This window comes from Pipistrellus hanaki, assembly GCF_964339955.1.
Source record: "Pipistrellus hanaki genome assembly, chromosome: 15".
NCBI classification, from domain to species: domain Eukaryota; kingdom Metazoa; phylum Chordata; class Mammalia; order Chiroptera; family Vespertilionidae; genus Pipistrellus; species Pipistrellus hanaki.
The window spans coordinates 29,107,162-29,133,001 of record NC_140517.1 but is presented as its reverse complement, the minus strand read 5'-3'; the positions used below and the strand labels follow the sequence as shown (position 1 = coordinate 29,133,001).

Below are 25,840 nucleotides of genomic sequence, written 5' to 3'. Positions count from 1 at the left end.
TAAAAGAATATTGTCTTAGTTCTTTTGAGCTGCTCTAACAAAATACCACAGACTGGTGGATTATAAACAACAGATATTTATTTCTCACAGTCTGGAAGCTAGAACTCCAAGGTCAGGTGCGAGCATGGTAGGGTCTGGTGAAGGCCCTCTTCTGGGCTGCAGAATTCGTCACTCGGTCCTCACCCGGTGTTAGGGATGAGGGAGCTCTGCCAGCCCTCTTTTCTAAGGACACTAATCCCATTCTTGAGGACACTGCACTCCTGACCTAATTACCTCCTCATACCATTACCTTGAGAGTTAAGTTTCTAATAGGAATTTGGGGGGACACAAACATTCAAATCATAGCAATTATGATCCCTCATCATGTTTATGAGAATGTTCCTGGGTGTCTTTGTGATTGAATTAGGAAATGCATTCTTGGCTGGAATACCATTAATATAATACATGTCCTGAGCATATCCATAACCCCACAATGGTAATATTAATTTTCATCATCTAATAAAGCTGTTGTACTATTTACCCATGATTAAAAATAGTAACTCATTTTTTCTTTAAAACAAATAAACCATCTCTGAAGAGACAATTTAAATTTTGCAAACATCTGTTCCTCATCAAAATATCTCCCTGGATTTAGGATCACTGGTAATCCTTGCCTAATGAATCTTTGCAACAAAATGGTGATCTTCCCACTGTAGCACAGCCTCCCATGTTTTCTCCCCAAGGGAAAATTAACGATCCAACTAATCTAATAAATTCTATTAGGAACCAAAATGAATTCAAGAATCAATTCTGTCACTCTGTACAATAATCAATTTCTAAAAAAGTATGTCTATCCTTTGGGAAGTACATTTTATTTAATTCTTTTTCTGGGTTTTGATCTGTTCTTTCATTTGGACCATGTTTCTTTGTCTCCTCATTTTGGCTGCCTCCCATTTTACAGATGACAAAATGGAGACTTAGAAAGCCCAACAGATTGTAGCTACTAAGTGGTAGAGGCAGCAATCAATTCACTTAAAAAAATCATGTTCTTAACCTAACTATGCAATTACAACTCTGAGATTCACTTATCTCTTTTAAAGCATATCAAAGCCATCTTCAAAAATGTCATTGGCTTCAATTATGATTACTTAATATATTATTTCTTTTGTTAAATAACTTTTAATTTTAAGTACTTCCCAAAGGATAAACATACTTTTTTAGTAATTGGTTGTTGTACAAAGTGACAGAATTGATTCTCAGATTCATTTTGGTTCATAATAGAATTTATTAGTTTAGTTGGATTGTTAATTTTCCCTTGGGGAGAATCAAGTGCCCAAGGCATTGATTGATATATCAATAAATCTTTAATGATTCTGGTCAATCATCTGTCACACATATGTCAATATTTTCTCCAGAATATAGATTTTACCGAGGAAAAGTGTGCTTATTCCTTAACATTGTTTTCAACCTCAAAATTGTATTACACTAAGGTGTCAAAGTAAGACACCTATGAAAAGTTTTTGTGAGCTTATTTGAGCCAAACTGTTGACAATTGCCAGGAAGCAGAATCTCAACGGCTTGATATAACATTCCAGAGAATGGCAGTTTTGCACCCAGTTGTATATATTACCATCAAAGGAAGAGATGTAAGTGGGTTACATGGAATCCACTGATGACGGATTAGGGAGGCAGGAGAAAGCAAAGAGGGAACCTCTGGGACTGGATAGTAAAATAATACACATTTCTTTTACTTAGGTGGGTGCGGGACAGTTAACAGTCAATTAACTCAATAACAATGAGGGGATTTGTGGTCTCCCCAGAGCGGTGCCGGTTCTTTGAGGGGTCCGGAAAAAGGAAAATTACTTTGACATTACAACAATATGTTATCGTAAATGCCAAAAGCCAATAGACAGGCTCAGTTAAGGTAAAGATTGACCTTTGTCAGGGAAGATACCAGCCTAAGACATGACAACAAACTGTTAAGAAGTTTTCATTTCAGACCATCTTTTGTGGTTACTTTAGGTCTCTAAGTTTGCAAGGCTGCCATGTAGGCCTTGCCATGCAGACCTTCCCTTAGCTAGTGAGGTCAGCATGTCCACAAAGGTACTTAAACAAGTCCTTAAGATTGCAAGCTTCTCTCCCCTGTCCCTTAGCTTTTTAAAAAGAATAGCAATAGGGATCATGCTTTCTCCAGCTATTTTAGAGAGAGAATTCTGTTGTTTGAATATTTGCATTTCAACCCCTAACTTCTCCTGAGGACGAATGGCTGTCTGAGGATTGGGCCCACAGGCACAGTACTGGGACTGTGGGTTAAGCCTCTGAATGCTGACTAGTTTTCCGCAGCATTCCCAGCGTGTGTGAAGAATGTGTTTGTAGCTGGGAGGCAAACAGAACATCCAAAGCTGAGCAAGAATTTTGAAAAATAGTTGTCTTATGTATAAATTTATTTTGCTCTTAGTGTTTTATTCTTGCCTCTTTCATTATTCCTTATTCCTACTTTCTTTTAAAATAGCTTAGTTTTGGTTAATATTCTCATGACCAAAGTTTGGGTCACTTGTTTAATGCTGCAGTCTTGATTTTTAAATTTTCTTTGTTTCTTTCTCATTTAAATACCAAACCACGTAAGGGTGGCTCAGATATTTTCCCTGGATTGAAAAGACGTGATTTCTGTACAAGATGTCTGTGTGGTCTCGGCACAAATAAGGGGCCTGCTGGGAGCACTGGCAGGTGCTGGAAGGCAACAGCTCCGGTCTGCAGTGCATATACTAGGAACAGCGTGGCTTTGGGCTGCGGGTTTATCTCTAACAGTTTAAGTTACTGAGCTTACTTTTAGGTAAAAATGTATTTTCTTAATGGGCTTTTATTCTTTCTGCAAAGAAGGATATATTGAAGAAATATGATTTACTTATTTGGGTAGGAAAACAAAACTAATCTGATAAGTTGGCACAGTGACTGAAAGGGCACCAAGAGTAATTTGCTGAGAACCTCCTTTTTTGTAAGGCACTGGAGGTGAGGAAGGTGAGGCATGCTCCAGCATCTACCCTTAGCACCTTAGTATGCAAAATAGAATAAGGAAAATGTCAGAGACTTTGCCCATCAGCGAGACAACCCAGTTTGAGAGGTTGTGGACAAGGTAGCATTGGAGATAACCTTGAAGGACTGATGGCACTTCAATATTTGTTCTGGCTGTAAAGGAGGGGGGGAGACATGGGGGAAAGGAAGGAGGAGGAGAAGGAGGAGGAGAAGAAGAAAAGGGAAGAGAAGAGAGAATATGAATGAATGTGTGGGTGGGTGTTTATATATTTCTTTTTTAAAAATAAATCTTTATTGTTCATATTATTACAAAAGTTCCTCATTTTTTCCCCCTCCACCAGATTCCCACACCACCCTCTGCCCTTTCCCAACCCCCCATTGTCCTCCTCCATAGGTGCACAGCTTATGTTCAGTCTCTTCCCGCACTCCCCTCTCCCCTTTTCCCCCGAGAATTGTCAGTCCACTCCCCTTCCATACCTCTGATTCTATTATATTCACCAGTTAATATTGTTCATCAGATTTTTTAATTCCCTTGGTTTTTAGTTTCGCTTGTTGATAGTTACATATTTGTTGTTCATAATTTTTATCTTTATTTTCTTCCTCTTCCTAAAGAACCCCCTTCAGCAGTTCATATAATTCTGGTTTGGCAGTGATGAACTCCTTTAGCTTTTATTTATTTGTGAAGATCTTTATCTGGCCTTCAATTCTGAGTGATAGCTTTGCTGTGTAGATTATTTTTGGCTGTAGGTTCTTGTTATCCATCACCTTGAATATTTCTTGCCATTCTCGTCTGGCCTGCATGGTTTCTGTTGAGAAATCAGCTGACAATCATATGGGTGCTCTTTTATAGGTAACTACCTGCTTTTCTCTTGCTGCTTTTAATATTCTCTCTTTGTCTTTTGCTCTTGGCATTTTAATTATGATGTGTCTTGGTGTGGTCCTCTTTGTGTTCCTTTTGTTTGTGGTTCTGTATGCTTTCTGGACTTGTAAGTCTAATTCTTTCACCATGTGGGGGAAATTTTCTGTCACTATTTCTTTCAATATGTTTTTGGTATCTTGCTCTCTCTCATCTTCTGAGATGTCCATAATTCTGATGTTGGTTCACTTGAAGTTGTCCCAGAGGTTTCTTACACTATCTTCAACTTTCTGGATTCTCTTGTCTTCTTGCTTCTGCAAAGGAGTGTTCTCTGGCTCTTTGTGTTCCAAATCTTTGACTTGATTCTTGCAATCTTCCATTCTGTTTTTAGGACTTTGTATAATATTTTTTATTTCAAAGAATGTATTCTTTATTTCTAATTGATCCTTTATTATTTCTAGTTGATCCATTTTCATATCTTCATAGGTCTTGTTTATTTTATCGGCCTTTTCTAGGAAATTCTTGAAAAACCTTATAAGCATGGTTTTGAACTCTATATCCAGTCGCTTTCTGTCCTCCATTTCTTTTGTTTGTGATCTGTTTCCTTATCTCAGCATTTTCGCTGCTTCCCTGAGTTGGTAGGGTGGGAGGATCAGCTGTATCTATGCCAGGAGATAGCCTTATTTGACTAGACTTGGAAAACTGCAAGAGCCTCTGTGCTCACCTAGGCTGGGGCGGAGTTTCAGGGTGGAGCCTACAGCCTTGGCTTCCAGTTAGCCCCGCCCTATGAGGTTCCTAAGTCTCAGTGTTCCTCAGTGTCCTTTGGTACTCGCTGCAAGCACCTCTGAGAGAAAGGTGCCCTAGAGTTTCGCCCACTACAAGACAGTCTAGTCTCTCCCCCAACGAGCCCTCAACTGTGGTTCAGTGCAGTTGGAAGTGGGTTAAAAGCAGTCCAGAGTTTATGTCTCCTTCCCGCTAGGGCAATTCAGTGGCTCAATCAACAGTCAGTCTTCTGCGCGAAATGTGCGCGACTCTGGGGCTCTGCCTTTCGCCGCTCCCCTGAGCTTCGCTTTACAGCCCAGATTCCCTCTGTATGTGTCTGGGTCCCCAGGGTCTCACTCAGAACTGGGGTTCAGTGCTGTCAGAACTGGGATTCAGCACAGTCTGGAGCTTTTATCTCCTTCCCGCTAGGGAACGCCAGCCAGGCACTCAGTCGCCCCTCCTCTCCGGCTCCGTCCTCTCCCCGCAAGCAACATGTCTCCGTACCTTAGGCTTTTACAGCTCCTCTGATTTTCCTTTTGGTTTTCTCTTTTCTTCTAGTTGTAGAATTTCCAGTTAGTCAACTTTCCTGTAGTTTATATTTTAGTTGTATTTTTTGAAATTGTTGTGTGAGGCTGCAGTTAGGCAGTTACCTATGCCGCCATCTTGGTTTCTCTTTTTATGTATTTCTTTAGGGATAACTAGCTATTCAATTCAGTTGGCACAAGTGTAGGGGAGCAGTGGGAAATGATTTTCTAAAAATAATTTAAATATCATAATTCATTAGGTTATTAGGAGTGTAGCAGCATATATTTTCTTTTCAAGTAAAATTAGATCCTTGTTTGTAGAGATGATGATTAAATTTATTATAAAGTTAATGCCAAATCCATTGTTAGCTAAATGCCAAATCCATTGTAAATTGTAATGTGACTGACTCATAATGAGCTCTGTGTTGTAATTCTTAGATCATGGTGTTGTTAAATTCCATCACACAACTGTGCTTTTTAAATCTCTCTATTAATTATTTGCCTGTACATTTATTTATTTTTTTAATATAAAACAATTTATTACAATACAATGAGTTAAGGGCTATAACAGATACAAACAAAGCACTACACAGAAGAGACTTGAGTGTACACTCTTAAGACACTATGTTGCCCATTATTTCTAAATCTTTGTTTAACATCAGAAATGCAGTGTGACCCAGGCATTATGGCCCAGCCAGCATGGCTCAATAGTTGAGCACTGACCTATGAAACAGGAGGCTACGATTTGATTTGTGGTCAGGGCATGTACCTAGGCTTCAGGCTTGGTTCCCAGTGTGGGGTGTGCAAAAGGCAGCCAGTCAATAATTCTCTCTTACCATTGATGTCCCTATCTCTCTCTTCCTCTTCCTTCTTCTCTGAAATGAACAAATATATATATATATATATATATATATATATATATATATATATATATGTAGTGTTTGCCTGTACATTTAAACTGAGAATTGATTCCCTAGTCTAGGCCAAATATCAGGATTAGTAGCAAGTAGTTTTCACTATATTATACTTTTTTTTTTTAATATATTTTATTGATTTTTTACAGAGAGGAAGGGAGAGAGATAGAGAGCTAGAAATGTCGACGAGAGAGGAACATCAACCAGCTGCCTCTTACACATCCCCTACTGGGGATGTGCCCGCAACCAACATACATGCCCCTGACCGGAATCGAACCCCGGACCCTTCAGTCCGCAGACCGACGCTCTACCACTGAGCCAAACCGGTTTCGGCTATATTATACTTTTTTTTGAGGCAACTTTGAGGGACTGTTTGAAAGAGTTAAAATATTTTACATATAGAGTAAGAAATGGATAATATTAAATTGTCTTTCTACTAAAAATAATCTGCTACTTGGAATTTTTTGTTGTATTATCAGAAAATACAACAAATCACATTCATTCTCTTTATTTCTCGTATGTTTTTGGGTGAGAAACTAGTATTATTTTGAACATATGCTTTCTAGACCTTCTGCTGTGTTGACATCAGAGGGGCCAGGGGAATTAATTGAATAGGAGAGAGATTTCAAAAACAGATGGGTTAAAATAAGCTGTAAATGAAATGGATTAGGGTTTGAAGGGAGAACCTTATTGGGTGTTAATTGATCAATATTATTTAGTAGCATTGCTAAGAATCACAAGTAGAAGCAGAATTGTAGCACAGCTCTGGGATCTTGTGTAATGGTTTAGCAGACAAATGAATCACTGGGAGATTTGAAGGGTGAAGATTCCCAGGTCCTATGTAGACTGGTCTAAATTGTAGATATTTTGATTCCTTAACCTGGGGTGGGAATAGAACAAAACAAAACAAAAAACAAACAAACAAAAAACTCTCTTAGATCTGCATTTTTAACAATTGTACCAGGTGACTGAGAAATGTGTCATTGGAACACAGGTGCTTTAACAAAAACCCATGTGTAGTGCTGAGCACCTGCTCAATGAACATGTGCAGAGTTTGAATGAACAATAGAGGTGGGCTCAAGTGATTGTGTAACCTTCCATAGTACTCTGAGCTAAAATTCCCCATGATGATGCTTTTGGACTTTCTAATATAGGTCTTCATGGTTAATGACAGTTTTGTTTCTTTCTTTCTAATATTTGTACTGTTACCCTTTTACATGCCTTTCTCTGATGGCTAGAATATAATACTGAACAGAACTGGTATTGGTGGATATCAGTGATTTAGTCATTTTATTTCTTCCAGTTTTATCTATATCATAAAAGGCCTGTAATGATGACGCTGTAATGGCATCACGACCAAATGAGCAGCAGCTCCTGCAGCAGATCGGGTGGGGCACGAGCTACGAGAGGCAGAGAGCTACAAGCGGCGATGGGCAGGGTGGCCAGCTGAAACAAGCAGAAGCTAGCTACTCGCACACATGATTTCATGTGCACTGGGCCTCTAGTTGAAATATAATTGACACGCATCATTTTATAAGTTTAAGGTATAAGCATAATGATTTGATGTACACATTTTGTGAAATGATGACTGCAATAGGTTTAGTTAGCATTTGTCATCTCATATCCTATCTAATAAAAGAGTAATATGCAAATTGACCATCACTCCAACACACAAGATGGTTGCCCCCATGTGGCCAAAGATGGCTGCCCCCATGTGGTCAAAGATGGCTGCCCCCATGTGGTCAAAGATGGCTGCCCCCATGTGGACACAATATGGCCAGCAGGGGAGGGGGGTAGGGAAGGACCAGGTCTGCAAGGGAGGGCAGTTGGGGGTGATCAAGCATGCAAGGGAGGGAAGTTAGGGGTGACCAGGCTGGCAGAGGAGGGAAGTTGGGGGTGACTGGACCAGCAGGGAAAAGCAGTTAGATGAGGACCCAGGCCTGCAGGGAAGAGCAGTTGGGGGGGGGGACCAGGCCTGCAGGGGAAAGCAGTTAGGGGCAAACAGGCTGGCAGGGGAGCAGTTAGGCATCAATCAGGCTGGCAGGGGAGTGGTTAGGGGTGATCAGGCTGGCAGGCAGAAGCGGTTAGGGGCAATCAGGAAGGCAGGCAGGCAAGCAGTTGAGAGCCAGCAGTCCTGGATTGAGAGGGATGCCCGACTGCCTTTTTAGGCCCAATCCTACCGGGTCCCAGATTGGAGAGGGTGCCTGCTAGACTGAGGGATTCCCCCACACATCCCCCACCCCCCATGCATGAATTTAGTGCACCTGGCCTCTTGTATTATAGATACAATAAAAAGATAAAGAAAAAAAAATTTTTTTTTTCTTGTGAGGAGAACTCTTAGGATTTACTCTCTTAAACAACTTTCCTACATACCATACAGCAGTATTAACTATTGCCCTCATGTTGAACATTATTTCCCCAGAATTTATCATAACTGGAAGTTTGTATTTTTTACACCTTTCTCCAACGCCCCCTTCCCACTGCTCCCTCCTCTGCTAACCACAAATCTGATTTCTTTCTCTTTTAGATTCCACATGTCAGTGAGATCATACAGTATTTGTCTTTCTCTGCCTGACTTATTTTACAGGGTCCATCATGATGCCACATGGCAAGATTTCCTTTTTCATAGCTAAATAATTCCATCGTATATTTGTGTTGCATCATCTTGATCTCTACATCCAATGATGGACACTCAGATTGTTTTCATGTTTTGGCAAATAATACTACATGAACATGGAAGTGCAGATATCTTTTCATTTAGTGTTTTTGTGTCCTTTGGATATATTACCAAAAGTGGAATTGCTGGGTCATGTAGAAGTTCTATTTTTAGGTTTTTTTTTTTTTTTTTTTTTTTTTTTTTTTTTTTTTTTTTTAGGAAGTTCCATCCTGTTTTCCACAATGGCTGCACCAGTTTACATTCTCACTAACAGTGCACGAGGGTTTCCTTTTCTCCACATCCTTGTTTTTTGATAAACCTAACAGGCATGAGGTCAGATCTCATTGTAGGATTCCTTATTTGAGAAAGATTGTGTATTTATTTCACCATTTAAAATAAAGAAAAAGGACCAGGCCAGTGTGGCTCAGTAGTTGAGTGTTGACCCATGCATCAAGAAGTCACATCAGTCAGGGCACATGCCTGGGTTGCAGGCTCAATCGCCAGTAAGGGGCATTCAGGGGGCAAAGAATTAATGTTTCTCGCTAAGTAATGTTTTTATCTCTCCTTTTCTTTTCCTCTCTCTTTAAAAATCAATAAAAATGTCTTAAAAATAAAAAAAAAATCAAGAAAAAGGAAAAATAATTATTATTGGGTAAAACAAATATAAAAAATGTGCTTGCATTTTGGTGAAGTTGGGGATAGGGAAATGGGAGGAGGCAGCAAGTTCCTGGTGGCTGTAAATGGACATATCAATGTGGTGCTGCATAAGTCTTTTTAGAGACCTGAAAACTGCTCCGTAATTTGACCTTTGGTCCAAATTCAAGAGGGTTCATATTGCACTGGCCACTGTGTGATCCCCGTCCTGGTTACTCTAAAAAGGAATCTCTTACGAATTTAAAGCAGAGGGACAAACCATAAACCTCTCATTGTAGTTTTGATTTGCATTTCCCTGATGGTTCATGATACTGAGCCTCTTTTCATGTACTATTTGTCCTTTCATATAAGCAATTTATTCTTGATCCTAAAAGGAAAAATTGTCATTTTTATCAGTGAGCATGATGTTATCTATATGAAAACTTTCTGAGTGCCCTCTTTTACTTATAATAACAGCTTTTGCTTTAAATTCTATGTTTTATAATACAATAATTATTTCAGCTTTTTGGTTGTTTACATGCTACAGAAATTTTCAATTCTTTTGCTTTTAACATTCCTATATCTTGATGTTTGTTATGAATAGCATATAGTTAGATTTTATTATTTAATCCATTCTGTCTTTTAGTTCATTTACTTAAAGTGAATCCTGATATATGTGGGTTCAAATCTGGACATTTCTGTCACCTGTACTATCTCTCTTTTTCTTCTCCTGACTTCTTTTTGATATGCAGATGATATATTGTAGAATTGTAATTTGAAACCTATATAATTTTATTGACCAACATAACCCCAATAAAATTAAAAGTGATTTCATCATCCTCTCCTCTGCACCCAGATTGGAAGTTCTACAATATTTTCTACAGTGGTTACTCTAAAAATTATTAAAATTATCCTACAGTTTATCAAAGTATAATGTTAGTCAAAGCTTCTACTGTCCACCTGAACAATACAACTACCTTCAAGCACACTAATTCCATTTATTTCCCAGTTTGACTTATATGCTTTGCTATTCTCGATTTCAAATTTATATTTTATATTGAGTGTAATGGCTTTGTCTGATTTCTGGGTCCTCTGTTCTGTTTTATATATCTGTATGTCTGTTCTTGTGCCAATACCAGGCTGATTTGATTATGGTGGTTTTGTAGTATAAATTGAAATCTGGTACTGTGATTCTTCCAACTTTATTCTTTCTCAAGATTGCTGCAGCTATTTGGGGTCTCTCTTGATTCCGTATAAATTTTTGGAGTATTTGTATTTGTTGTAGATCTGTGAAATATGCCACTGATATTTTAATAGGGATTGCCTTGGGTAGAATGGACATTTTAATGATGTTGATTCTACCAATCCCTGAACACAGTATATTCTTCCATTTGTTTATATCTTCTATATCTTTTTTGAATGTCCTGTAGTTTTCCAAGTACAAGTCTTTTGCTTCCTTGGTTAAGATTATTCCTAAGTATCTTAATTTCTTGTTGCAGTGGTAAACAGGATTGTTTGTTCAGTTTCTCTTTCTGAGAATTCATTATTGGTGTATAAAAAAGCCATTTATTTTTGGGTATTGATTTTGTATCCTGTGACATTGCTGAATTCATTTATTAAACCTAGTAGTTTTTTTGGTGGGGTCTTTAGGGTTTTCCATGTTCTATTCATCTGTGAATAATGAGAGTTTCACTTCCTCCATTTCTATTTGGATGCCTTTTGTTTCTTATTCTTGTCTGATCAGTGTGGCTAGGATTTCCAGTACTATGTTGAATAAGAGTGGTGGAATCAGACATCCCTGTCATGTTCCTGTTCTTAGGGAAAATGATTTTAGTTTTTGCCCATTGAGTATGAGCAATGGGCGTGGTATGAGCAATGGGCATGATTTTCATGGTAGGTTTGTCATGTATGACCTTTATCATGTTGAGATATGTTCCCTCTATTCCCATTTTGCTGAGAGTTTTTATCGAAAATAAGTGTTGGGCCGAAACCGGTTTGGCTCAATGGATAGAGCGTTGGCTTGGGGACTGAAAGGACCCGGGTTCAATTCCAGTCAAGGGCATGTACCTTAGTTGCAGGCATATCCCCAGTAGGGGATGTGCAAGAGGCAGCTGATCAATGACTCTCTCTCTCATCGATGTTTCTAGCTCTCTATCTCCCTTCCTCTCTGTACAAAATCAATAAAATATATTTTTTAAAAAAATAGGTGTTGGATTTTGTCAGATGCTTTTTCTGTATTGTTTTTTAAGTCTCTTTGTTATTTATTTCTGCTCTAATCTTTATTGTTTCCTTCCTTCTACTGACTTTGGGCTTTTCTTGTTGTTCTCTTTCTAGTTCTTTAAGTTGTAGGGCTAAATAGTTTATTGTTTTTTTGTTTTTGTTTTTGTTTTTGGTATGTCTGTAGTGCTATGAACTTTCCTCTCAGGACTGCTTTTGCTGTGTTGCAGGGATTTTGGGTTGTTGTGTATTCATTTTCATTTGTTTCCAGGAAGTTTTTGATTTCTTTCTTGATCTCATTGGTAATCCACTTATTATTTAATAACATGCTGTTTAGCTCCATGTGTTTGAATGTTTTTGGGTGTTTTTACTGTAGTTGATTTCTAATTTCATTCCACTGTGATCTGAGAAGATGCTTGATGTGATTTCAATCTTCTTGGATTTGTAGATACTTGTTTTGTGTCCTACCATGTGGTCTATCATTATGAATGATCCATGTGCACTTGAGAAGAATGAATATTCTGCGGCTTTGGGATGAAATGTTCTATAAATATCAATTAAATCCATCTGATCCAGTGTGTCATTTAGAGTTACTGTTTTCTTATTTAAGTTTTTGTCTGGAAGATCTATTCAATGAGGTCAGCAGGATGTTAAAGTCCCCTACTATGATTGTATTGTTGATCTCTCCATTAAAGTCCTCTAGAAGTTTTCTTATATATTTTGGTGCACCTATATTGGGTGCATATATGCTTGCCAGAGTTATATCCTCTTGTTGGATTGATTCCTTTAGTATTTTGTAGTGACCTTTGTTGTCTCCTGTGATAGCCTTCATTTTGAAGTCTATTTTGTTGAGTATGAATATTGCTATTCTAGCTTTTTTTCTTCTTTTCCATTTGCATAGAAACATTTTTCCTATCCCTTCACTCTCATCATGTGTGTGTGTCTTTTATTCTGAGTGGGTCTCTTGTTCACAGTATATAGTTGGGTCATGTTTTTTGTATCAATTCAGATCTCCTGATCCTGGCCCTGCTCACAAAGCTCCAATCCATTCTGCCCTCCCTCTGCCAGAGCACAAGGTAGATAATTTTGTTTGTTGGTCCTTTAAGAGGGTGTCTGAATTTCCAGCTGTCTCTCCCTGGCAGACAGCAACACTGATGCTTTTCACAGATAGATTTTATGTGGGTACCCTCCTCAGTTCTGGTGCTCTCTGATGGGGAAGGGGGTACCAGCTTGGGGATTAGATCCCAGAGTTCTCAGTGGCAACCCCCCACTGCTGAGATATCTCTCAGGAGTTTCAGTTGCTGTCTGTGGGTACCTGGCCAGTCCTTTCATGCCTCTGTCCCTCCTACCAGTCTCTATGTGGTTCCACTTGTGGTCCTCAGGTATCAGGGTTCTCTCCACTGAGTTTTCTGTTAATTATTCAGGAGATTTTTCTGTATTTTAGTTGTAATTCCTGTTTGTTTCTGCAAGTGTGTCCATGCAGCTTCTATTTACTCTGCTGCCATGTTTAATCTCCTTTACTTGTCTCTGAGTTTGCCTTTGGGATCCTGATATTGCATTGAATCTGTAGATCACTTTGGGTAGTATTGTCATCTTAATGATATTAAGTAATCCAATCATGACCATGGGATGTTTTTCATTTATTTATGTTTTATAAAATTTTCAGTATATATATATATATATATATATATATATATATATATATATATATATATATATATAGTTAAATTTATATCTAAGTATTTGATTCTTTTGATGTTACTGTAAATAGAATTGTTTTCTTGATTTTATTTTCAGATTGTTCATTGCTAGTATATAGAAATACAAGTGATTTTTGTATGTTGATTTGAATCCTGCAACTTTGCTGGACTCATTTATGAGATCTAACAGGCTTTTTGTGGAGTTTTTTCTATATATGTCATCTGTGAACAGAGATAATATTCTCCCTTTCCATTTTGATACCTTTTATTTATTTTTCTAGCCTAATTGCTTTGTGTTTTTTTTAAATTTTTTTAATTTTTAAAATTAAATTATTATCTGTGTACATATCTTACCATTACTCCCTCCCTCCCATACATGCTCTCCCTCCCCAGAGTTTTGTGTCCATTGGTTGTAGTTATATGCATGTATACAAGTCCTTCAGTTGATCTCTTATCTCCCCCATATCTCCTTACCCTCCCGGCTGTAATTTGACAGTCTGCTTGTTGCTTTACTGTCTCTATATCTGTCTTTTGGTTCATCAGTTTATAATGTTCTTTATCATCCATAAATGAGTGAGGTCATGTGGTATTTCTCTTTCATTGACTGGCTTATTTCACTCAGCATGATGTTCTCCAGTTCCATCCAGGATGCTGCAAATGATAAGAATTTCTTCTTTTTTATGGCAGCATAGTATTCCACTGTGTAGATGTACCATTTTTTTTTATTTTTATTTTTTATCCAATTTATCATCTGCTGACGGCACCTAGGCTGTTTCCAAATCCTAGCTATTGTAAATTGGGCTGCTATGAACATAGGGGTGCATATATCCTTTCTGATTGGTGTTTCTAGTTTCTTGGGATATATTCCTAGGAGTGGGATTACTGGGTCAAATGGGAGTTCCATTTTCAGTTTTTTGAGGAAACTCCATATTGTTCTCCCCAGTGATTGCACCAGTCTGTATTCCCACCAGCAGTGCATGAGGGTTCCTTTTTCTCCGCAACCTCGCCAGCACTTGCCGTTCGCTGATTTGTTGATGTTGGTCATTCTGATAGGTGTGAGATGGTACTGCATTGACGTTTTGATTTGCATCTCTCAGATAATTAGTGACTTTGAGCATGTTTTCATGTGCCTCTTGGCCTTCCTTCTGTCTTCTTTTGAGAAGATTCTATTTAAGTCCATTGTCCATTTTTTAATTGGCTCATTTATCTTCCTTTTATTAAGTTGTATAAGCTGTCTGTAGATGTTGGAGATTAAACCTTTATCAGTGATAACATTTGCAAATATGTTTTCCCATACAGTGGGCTTTCTTGTTGTTTTGTTGATGGTTTCCTTTGCTGTAAAAAAGCTTTTTATTTTGATGTAGTCCCATTTGTTTATTTCCTTTTTAGCTTCCATTGCCCTAGGAGTGGTATCGGTGAAAAAGTTCTTTTGGCATATGTCTGAGATTCTGCTGCCTGTGGATGCCTCTAGTATTTTTATGGTTTCCCGTCTTATGTTTAAGTCCTTTATCCATTTTGAGTTTATTTTTGTGTATGGTGTAAGTTGGTGATCTAGTTTCATTCTTTTGCATGTATCTGTCCAATTTTGAAGAGACTGTCTTGACTCCATTGTATATTCATGCCTCTGTTGTCAAATATTAATTGAGCATAGTGATTTGGGTTGATATCTGGATTCTCTATTCGATTCCACTGATCTATATGTCTGTTCTTGTGCCAGTACCAGGCTGTTTTGAGAACAGTGGCTTTGTAATACAGCTTGAAATCTGGTATTGAGATCCCTCCTACTTTACTCTTCTTTCTCAGGATTGCTGTGGCTATTCAGGGTCTTTTATTGTTCCAGATGAATTTTTGGAGAGTTCTTTCTAGTTCTGTGAAATATGCTGTTGATATTTTAATGGGGAGTGCATTGAACCTATAAATTGCTTTGGGAAGTATGGACATTTTGATGATGTTGATTCTACCAATCTATAAACATGGTATGTTCTTCCATCTGTTTACATCTTCCTCTTTCTCTTTTTTCAGTGTTGTGTAGTTATCCGAGTATAGGTCTTTTACCTCCTTAGTTAAGTTTATTCCTAGGTATCTTAAATTTTTTTGGTGCGATGGTAAATGGGATTGCTTTTTTAGTTAGCCTAATTGCTTTGGCTAGAACTTCAGTACTATGTTGAATAGAGGTGGCAAGAACTTGGCTTGCTCCTGATCTTAGAGGAAAATTTTTCAATTTTTCATTGTTGAGTACGATGATAACTATGGGTTTTTCCAAGTAAAGCCTTTATTATGTTGAGGAATTTTCCTTTCAGTCCTAATTTATTGAGTGTTTTCATCATGAAAAGATGTTGAATTTTATTAAACGTTTTTCTGCATCAATTAAGATGATCATGTGTTTTTGTTTTCATTCTATTTAATGTGATATATTACATTGATTGATTTTCATATGTTGAATCATCCTTGCATTCTGGAAATAAATTCCACTTGGTCATAATTATAACCTTTTTAATATGCTGCTGAATTCGGTTTGCTATATTTTGTTGCGATTTTGCATTAGTATTTATAAGGACTACTAGAGGCCCAGTGCATGAATTCATTCATGGATGGGATCCCTTGGGGTGGCCTGCAGAGTTCGGGCCCCAGCTCATGCCCTGAGCCTTGCAGCCCCGCAGCCCCGCCTGGCACACCACCTTGACGTGGTGCTGCCCCCTCACCTGCTCCACCATCCCACCTTTAGGGTGATCAATTGGGGCTGGGCCTCCCGCTGGCTCCCTCAGCACCTGGGAGCAGGGTGGCCCGCCCCCTGCTACTGCTGCTGGTCACCATCTGTGGGGCTGGTTGCCATCTACGGGGCGATCAGGCCCCCACTTGTACCCACCTTGACCTGGCACTGCCTGTTCATCTGCTCCACCATTCTGCCACAGTCCCACTCTTGTTGAGGCCCATTGGGGCTGGCAGCGCCTCCACTGCCACCTGCTGCCAGTGTCATGTTGCTGATGCTTGCCTTGTTTTGCACTGTCCCCTGGTTTACAGTGCATATTATAGTGAGCAGTTGAACTCCTGGTCGAATGACAGCCTGAGGGGACAATTTGCATATTAGGCATTTATTATATAGGATTGGTCTGGAATTTCCTTTTTTATAATGTCTTTGCTTGGAGTTAGGGAGTGTTTCCTCCTCTTTAATTTTGTTTTTTGAAAAGTTTAAAAGGATTGATGTTTTATTCTGGATAGTTTTTTTCTGACTTATCTTCAGCTGTGTCTAATTTGCTGTTAAATCTGTTCACTGAACTTTTAATTTTAACTTTTATTGCTTTTCAGTAGAACCACCATTTGATTCCTTTTCACTTCTGTGTTGCCACTTTTTAAGGTAGACAGTTCCCTGAGGATGTTTTCAAGCTTTTCTTTTATTTCTTTGATAATATTAAAAATAGTGATTTTATAGTTTGGGTCTGAAAACTCTAATATCTGAAATTCTTGTGTTGAAGTCTTTCTGTTGTATATTTTCCCCCTTGCTGGTTCTTGCTTACAAGGGTCTTTTCCCCCCTTCTTCTATGTATGCTTAGTTTTCTTTGACTTTTCTGGTCATTGTATTTGAAAATGTATTTGCAGGAAAATTTTGAGGCATATGAAATTACATCTTCTCCCAGAGAAATTTTTTGTTTGCTTTTATTGATCGTCTGGAGCCCTACTAGTTTTGGACCACCTTCTAGCAAGTTTAAGAATCACTCAGGTGAAGTAAAGTCTGAGGCATTGTCCTAGCTTAAAGTGGAGGAGTGTTTATCAGATTCTCTACTCTGTGTGGATCTTGGAATTCCACTTATTATCTGCCTCATTCTGTAACTCAGTTTTTGTATGTTTACCTTATGAAATGTTAAATGCCATCCAGATAAAAGGCATATTGAATGCTGGGTTACTTCTATGGCTTCTAACCTCCTAAATTTTGGTCCAATAATCCCTCAGTCTCTTTTTAGCTAGCCTCTGCTTTTAATAAGATTTTAAAAAATCATGTATAATTCAGCTTTATTAGTTGTCCTTAGATGACTGTTTTGAATTACTTAATCTGCTAATACTTTATGGGTCAATTTTGGGGACTCTCTTTTGTTGTGAGAATCCAATTTTATTGCTACCATATGATCTAGCAATCTCACTTCTGGATATATCAATATATCCAAAATAAATAAAAACAGGGTCTCAAAAAGATATCTGTACTCCCCTGTTCATTGCAGCATTATTCACAATAGCCAAGATATGGAAATAACCTAGGTATCTGTCATTGTATAGATGGATAAAGAATATATATATATATATATATATATATATATATATATATATATATCTTATATAATAATTGGCTAATATGCAAATTGTCCCCTCCACCAGGAGTTTGACCCAGAGTTCAATCAGGAGTTCAACCAAGGGGTGGGGCTGGCCCAGCAAATGCCCGCAGCCCTTCCCCACAGCTGACCCCAGCCAGCCCTCCACCCTGATTGATCAGGGGCAGGACCAGCCCACTGGTTGCCCTGCAGAGGAAAGTGACTGGCAGCGGTGGCGGGGGGTGGGGCTGGTGAGCAGGCGGTGCCAGGCCAACCAAGATGGGTGCTGGTCGCCCCACTGATTGCCCCACAGATTGGTTCTGATTGCCAGCCAGGCCTAGGGATCCTACCCATGCATGAATTTTGTGCACCAGGCTTCTAGTATATATATATAATTGAATCTTCTTCCAGATAAATTTTTGTTTGCTTATACCAGTAGTCTGGGGGTTCTACTCATAGAACAATATTCCTACAGTGGAATATTATTCAGCCCAAGAAAGAAGAAAATCCTGCCATTTGTGACAACCTGGATGTTATTTGAAGGCATTGTGCTAAGTGAACTAAGCCAGACAAGGAAAGACAAAGAAAGACAAAGAAAGATTTCACCTCTATGTGGAATCTAAAAAAGCCAAACTCAGAGAAACAGAGAATACAGTGGAGGTTACCAGTGGCTGGGGGAAATGTGTGGAAATGTGGGATTATGGTTAAAGGGTACATACTTCCAGTTATAAGATTAAGAAGCTTTAAGGATCTAATGCACAGCATGGTAATTATCTATATACTATGTGTACCAGTTAATATTGCAATTTTTTTTTCAATAGATGGAGTTACACATATGTTAATATATATGCAATTTTATATGTATGTTATTTTGTTGTATTGACAGCAAACTTTAAAATTTTATATATCAAATTTGCTGATGGTGTTAACATCATAGATATTTTTATGCTTAAAAATGTCGAATTCTGTGCCAAAAAAAGAGCATTTGTGGGAAGTTTTAATTTATTACTTTAATTTGAAGAAAAAGTTATTGTATACTTCAGGAAGCTTATGGTGAACATGCTTCATCTCAAGATACTTGTGAATACTGGTTTAAATGCTTTAAAAGTGATGATTTTGATGTCAAAGACAAAGAATGTCCAGGTCAACTGAAAAAGTTTGAAAACCAACAATTAGAAGCATTATCATATAAAGATGCATTTCAAATTCAAAAACAACTTGCAGAAAGATTAAATGTTGCTCAGCAAACAATTTCTGATCATTTACAAGTAATGGGGACTTTTTAAAGGAAGGAAAATGGGCACCACATCAACTAAACGAAAGACAAATGGAAAACTGAAAAGTCATTAGTAAAATGTTGCTTCAAAGGCACAAAAGAAAGTCTTTTTTGCAGCAAATTGTGACTGGCGATGAAAAGTGGATTTATTTTGAGAATCCCAAAAGCACAAAATCATAGATTGACCCAGGTCAACCATCAACATTGCATGCAAGGCCAAATCACTTCAGAAAGAAGACAATGCTCTGCATTTGGTGGGATCAGGAAGGTATGGTGTATTATGTGTATCTAAAACCAGGTGAAACTGTTAGTACTGATTGCTACCAACAACAAATAATCAATTTGAACCATGCTTTGATCATGAAACGACGAGAATGCGCCAGAAGACATGGCAAAATAATTTTGCTTCATGATGACACACTATCACACACTTCAAAACCAGTTAAAGACACGTTAAAAGATCTTGCCTGGGAAGTATTAACCCACCGCTGTATTCACCAGACCTTGCTCCTTCATACTACCACATGCACTTTCTGAGCAGCACTTCATAACATAGGAAAAAGTGGAAAATTGGGTCTCTGAATAGTTTGCCTCAAGATAAGAAAAGTTCTATTGGGATGGTATCCACAAATTACCTGAAAGATGGGAGAAATATGTAACTAGCACTTTTGATGTTTCTCTTGAAATTACCGTGTTTTCTTTGATTACAAAATCCACTGTTATTAACTGGTACACCTAGTATATAAAAGCCTAAGGGACTGGACAACTGGATAACTGGCTGGTAGCTATGACATGCACTGACCACCAGGAGGCAAATGCTCAATGCAGGAGCCGCTCCTGGTGGTCAGTGTGCTCCCACAGTGGGAACGCCACTCAGCTGACAGACTGGCATCAGATGCTGGGCAGTGTGAGCCTCTCCAGCAGACACTCCCCCTGTTCACCCCAGTGGCAGTGGCACCCGCACCAGGGCCAGGATGAGTGGGAGTGGCACGGTGCCCAGCCTGGGCTCAGGCTTCTCCCCGACCGCCCGCCGGCCGCTTCATGCACTACTTCATGCTGTGTGGGATCAAAGCAGACAGTGGGCTGGAGCCTGATGAGCTGGCAGGTAAGGCCAGGCTGCAGTGGCTTGGAGGTTCACTGATCCCTACAGGCCAGGCCGAGGGACCTCACCAGTGCACAAATTCATGCACCAGGCCTCTAGTAGCTAATAATAATACTGTATTACATACTTAAAAAAGGCTAAGAGATGATATCTTAAATATTCTCACCATAAAACGAAATGATAATTATGTGACATGATGGAATTAATCATTTTGCAATATATAAGTGTATCAAATCAACACATTGTACACCTTAAACTTACACACTGTAATATATCAACTAGAGGCCTGGTGCATGAAATTTGTGCACAGCGGGGGGAGGTGGGGGTGTCCCTCAGCCCAGCCTGCACCCTTTCCAATCTGGGATCCCATGAGGGATGTCCGACTGCCCTGTGGGATTGGGCCTAAACGGGCACTCAGACATCCCTCTCACAATCCAGGACTGCTGGCTCCCAACTGCTCGCCTGTCTGCCTTCCTGATTGCCCCTAACTGCTTCTGCCTGCCAGCCTGATCAGCCCCTAACCACTCCCCTGCCAACCTGTTTGCCCCAACTGCCCTCCCCTGCAGGCCTGGTCACCCTAACTGCTCTCTCCTGCAAGCTTGGTCACCCCTTACTGCCCTCAGGTACAGGTCTCATCCCCTCAACTGATTTCCCCTGCAGGCCTGGCTTGTCTCCCCCCGCCCTCCCCCCCCCCCCCACACACACACACAACTGCCCTTCCCTGCAGGCCTGGTCACCCCCAACTTTGCTTCTCTGCCAGCCTGGTCACCCCTAACTGCCCTTCCCTGCAGGCTTGATTGCCCCCAACTGCCTTCCCTTGCAGGCCTGATCCCTCCCAACTTCTCTCCCCTGTTGGCCTGATCACCTCTAACTGCCCTCCCCTGTAGGCTTGATCGCATCCAAGTGCCCTCCCTTGCAGGCCTGGTTTCTCCCATCTGCCTTCCCCTGCTGGCCATCTTGTGGTGGCCATCTTGTGTCCACATGGGGGCAGGATCTTTGACCACATGGGTACAGCCATCTTGTGTGTTGGAGTGATGGTCAATCTGCATATAATCCTTTTATTATAGGACAGAGGCCTGGTGCATGGGTGGGGGCCAGCTGGTTTGCCTGGAAGGGTGTCTCAGATCAGGATGGGGGTTCCCTTGGGGCATGGGGTGGCCTGGTCAAGGGGCCTGTGGTGGTTTGCAGGCCGTCCAAGCCCCCTGGCAACCCAAGTGGAGGCCCTGGCATTTGTTATTTATTTATCTTCTACAATTGAAACTTTGTAGCCTTGTGTGGAGCCACACTCCTGTCTAATAGGAGGCTTGCTTCATGGCCACAGCCATTTCTGTTGGGATTTATTCATCTTTTATAATTGAAACTTTGTAGCCTAGAGTGGAGACCTAGGCTGGCCAGGGCTGCAGAAGCTTGGCTTCCTCCATTACTGGGGGAAACTCTAGCCTCCTGCTCTTTCTAGCTCCATGGCTGCTATCATTTTAGTTGGGATTTATTTATCTTCTCTCATTGAAAATTTGTTGCATTGAATGGAGACCTAGGTTGGCAAGGGCAGGAGGAAAACTTGGCTTCCTCCATTGCCAGGGAAACCCAAGCCTCCCTCTTGCTCTCTCTGTGGCCGCAGCCATCTTGGTTGGATTTATTTGCATATTTGCTCTGATTGGCTTGTGGGCATGGCTTGTGGGTGTAGTGGAGGTATGGTCAATTTGCATATTACTCTATTAGATAGGATTACATCTCAATAAAGCTGGAAAAATATAGAAAACATCGAAATGATAAAAAATAATTATTCTTAGAAGAAGAGCTTGGGTGTGGGGCAGTGGCTCTGGTTTTTATTTGATTAGGAGGCGAGGCAGAGGGAGAGCTCCACAAGAGACACTGATTTGAACTTTCCTGCCAGTGCCTGCACTCTCTTGTGGGTCAAAAGAGAAAGGAGAGTGGTGGGGCTTGAATGCTGTCAATGGTCAAACATTAAAAATAGTCACTTTTATTACTATAACCATAGATTTAACTTCTTTTAACTAGTATATAGTTTATTTATTTAAACTAATATACTGTAGTATTCTGTCATTTGAAAAAGCCCAACTTACTTTAAAATTTCTCTACTGATGGCCAATTAGGTGTTTTATACTTTTTTTTTTCTTCCCACTATTAGAAACAGTTCTGCAATGAACAGCTCTGTAGAATCTTTGCAAGAGTTTTTCTTAGGAGATGTTAGGATGAGGATTCTTCGTCCAGTCAGTGCACTGGACATTCCCAAGTTGTTCTCCAGTGTAATCGTACCAACTTGTACTTCCATGTCTTGAAGTTGGGGAGTTTGCACTTTGTTCCAAAGGGGCTGGGAGGCCATTGGAAGGCTTAAGTGGGAGAATGATTTGACCTGATTAATTTAAAAGTAACTTTGGGGGTGGTGAGTAGGAGTGGGAACAGGGGGACAGTTATAAGGCGATGATAACCATCTGGGTGAAAGGCAGTAGCTAGTACCTTGTGTGGGGTAGTATTGGTGAAGATGGTGACAAATGGTGGAATTCATGATATGCTCTGAACATAGAGTTCACAGAACTTGTTGATGGATGGACTATGGTCTGTGACAGAATGATTCCTAGTTTTTAGTCTCACTAATGAAATGAGGAAGACTGGTCAACAAGGAAATTGGGGGAATCAAGAGTTGTTTTAGCCATATTAAGTTTGAAATACTTATTAGACACATGAGTAGAAATGTGGGATGGGAAGCCTGATGCATTCTGGGAGCTCAGGAAAGCAGGAGGGCCTGGAGAGCTGCATTTAGGGTTCTATTTAAAGCCACAGGCATGGATCAGATGACGTGGAGAGAGATGAGTTTCCAGATTAGGCCCGGTGTAGCTCTAACAGCTAGAAGCTGGGAAGGGGAAGAGGATCTAGCAAGGGAAAACAGGCGGAGGCCAGTGAAAACAGAGATAAAACCAGCAGAGTCTGGGGCCGGGAGTAACACAGAGACAGTACTTTAAGAAGAAAGACAGAGCCCCCGTGGTAGCAGTGTGCAGCACTTGGGTTCTCAGCGGCGTGGAAGACAAAAATGTCCATTTTCCTTTAGTCCAAGGAACCTACCATACTTAATATACCTGCAACTAAATATTAAAAATTATGCTCTGGACGCTGTAGGTCAGTCCTGAGCTCAGGTCACCCTCCCCGCCCCACCCCGCCCCCAATGAGATGAGCAAAGCCCGAGCCGCTGCCCATGAGCTTGCCACCCAGGTGAAGCTGTGGGGCTGGGGCTGCCAGGATGGGGGCAGCGGGCCTCTCCCTGCCCGCCAGCACCTGGAGCTGCGGGCCTTCCTCCGCCTCCTGGAGCACAGCTTCCTTCAGGAGTTTCTCGCCAGAGACCCCTGTTTCCAGATTTCGGACAAGTACCTCCTGGCCATGGTGCTGGTCTACTTCCGGCGCGCCAACCTGGAGCTCAGCGAGTACACCTGCAGCAACCTGTTCTTGGCACTGTGAGCGCCCGGCGGGGCGGGGGCCTCTGCCCGCCTCCTCGGTGTAGGGTGGGCAGGGCAGGTGCTTATACCCCTGCCCCGCCCCCCCTGAGACCAGGTACCTTGCGAACGACATGGAGGAGGACCTGGAGGAGGCCAAGTGCATGAATTCCCCCTGGGCTCTGGGCGAGGGCACGACCAGGTGGCAGACTTCCTGCGCCAGAGGGACAAGGTGTGGGCCAGGATGGGCTTCCGGGCCTTAGTGAGCCGCCGGCACTGTGAGAGGGTGAGGCCCGGGGGCATCCTGGGGTGGGAAAAGAGGCTGGCTCCCCCACCCCCGGCCCCATTTACCGTGTACTCGCCTCTGCCAGGTCATGGCCACGGAGCCGTCCCACTGGGCCTGGGCCTGGGCCCGGGCGCGGGGCGCCCACCACGGTGCGGCTCACCGGAGCTACTCCAGGGCGGGGATCACCCTCCCCCGCGCCCCCGGCTTCTCCCCACCCTGCTGCTCCCTCTGCGGCTCGCCCTCCCTCCACCGCTACTACTGCCGCCCGCCCGGCCCCTTGCCCGTCTTCCCCCAGAGCCCTTCCCCCAGCCCCGAGGGGTGCGGCTCCCCCCCCCCCCCAAGGCCTGTCTCTCAGGGGCTGAAGACCCCTGGGCTGGGGGCTTTCTCGTGGTCCTGCCCTCCCAGCTGCTCCTGGAGCCGGGCACCTACTCCCTCCACATCCTCCTGGAGCCACTGCCAGTGCCCTAGGCGCCGACGGACAGATGGACGGGCGGACACGCTGGCAGGGTGGAGAGCAGCTGGTCTGCCTGCCCTGTGGCCCCCGGTGCCCCTGTCTCGTTGACCACAGGCTGGCAGTGCTGCCCAAGCCCCCTGCCCCTCCTCCTGACCTGCAACTTGCACCCCCCCCCCCCCCGCCCCAACTCTGCACCCTCTAATAAACTCATGCCCACTAAAAAAAAAAAAAAAAAAGTGCTCTGTAACTCAGTACTGCTAGTATTAGAACTAATGATCTTTCTTTTATTTATTTTATTTATTTATTTATTTATTTATTTATTTATTTATTTATTTATTTATTGGCTGACAGCTTTCTTTCTTTCTTTCTTTCTTTTTTTTTTTTAAATCAATCTTTATTGTTCATATTATTACAAAGGTTCCTCATTTCTTCCCCCCTCCACCAGGTGCCCACCCTACCCTCCGCCCCCTCCCCATCCCCCACTGTCCTCATCCATAGGTGCACAGTTTATGTTCAGTCTCTTCCTCCCTCCCTTTCCCCAATAGTAAATCCCTTTTCAGACAGTAAATCAGTTGCTTAGCATTTTCTCATATCAATAATACCTCCACATGCCCAATGATACACTTCACACAAAAGACATTTCCAAATAGGTCAACCAGCCTCATCCAGGCCCCACCCAAGGCACTCACAGATCAATACCCCAGCCCTATACTAACTTAACACATCCAGATCTAAGCCTTCATCACTTGATTCAGCAGACCCTCAAGTTCCCACAAAAGTTTCCAGCCATGTCTGAGAGGCAGCCTTGGGGCGGGGGCAGGCAAGGAGCGAGCTGTTCCGGGCCTGGCTGCTCTGGGCCTGGCCTCTGTTGCTCTGGTTCATTCCACAACCAGCTGCTCCGGGTCTGGCCACTGCCGCTCCCGACCTAGTTGCTCTGGACTTGGCTGCTGCTGCTCCGGGCCTGGCCGCACCCGACCCGGCTGCTCTGGGCCCCGCTGCTCCGGGTCTGGCCGTTCCCAGCCTGGCAGCTGCTGCTCCGGGCCTGGCCACACCAGACCCGGCTGCTCCGGGCCTGGCCGCACCCGACCCGGCTGCTCTGGGCCTGGATGCTCCCAGCCTGGCAGCCGCTGCTCCGGGCCTGGCCGCTCCCAGCCTGGCAGCTGCTGCTCTGGGCCTGGCCGCTCCCAGCCTGGCAGCCGCTGCTCTGGGCCTGACTGCTCCCAGCCTGGCAGCTGCTGCTCCGGGCCTGGCCGCTCCCAGCCTGGCTGCTGCTGCTCCGGGCCTGGCCGCACCCGACCCAGCTGCTCTGGGCCTGGCTGCTCCCAGCCTGGCAGCCGCTGCTCCGGGCCTGACCACTCCCAGCCTGGCAGCCGCTGCTCCGGGCCTGGCCGCTCCCAGCCTGGCAGCCGCTGCTCTGGGCCTGGCCGCTCCCAGCCTGGCAGCCGCTGCTCCGGGCCTGGCTGCTCCCAGCCTGGCTGCTGCTGCTCCGGGCCTGGCCGCACCCGACCCGGCTGCTCTGGGCCTGGCCGCTCCCAGCCTGGCAGCCGCTGCTCCGGGCCTGGCCGCTCCCAGCCTGGCAGCCGCTGCTCCGGGCCTGGCCGCTCCCAGCCTGGCAGCCGCTGCTCCGGGCCTGGCCGCTCCCAGCCTGGCAGCCGCTGCTCCGGGCCTGGCCGCTCCCAGCCTGGCAGCCGCTGCTCCGGG

The 25,840-nt window shown here is 42.5% G+C and overlaps 1 pseudogene across 1 annotated transcript; it reads left to right on the top strand.

The window, feature by feature from the left end:
- Window positions 1-23,139: 23,139 nt before the first annotated feature.
- LOC311633772 (speedy protein C-like) lies at window positions 23,140-24,241 on the top strand (annotated as a pseudogene). The gene is made up of 3 exons (XR_014797089.1): window positions 23,140-23,420; window positions 23,518-23,685; window positions 23,771-24,241. The product of XR_014797089.1 is annotated as a speedy protein C-like (transcript).
- The last annotated feature ends 1,599 nt before the right edge of the window (window positions 24,242-25,840 follow it).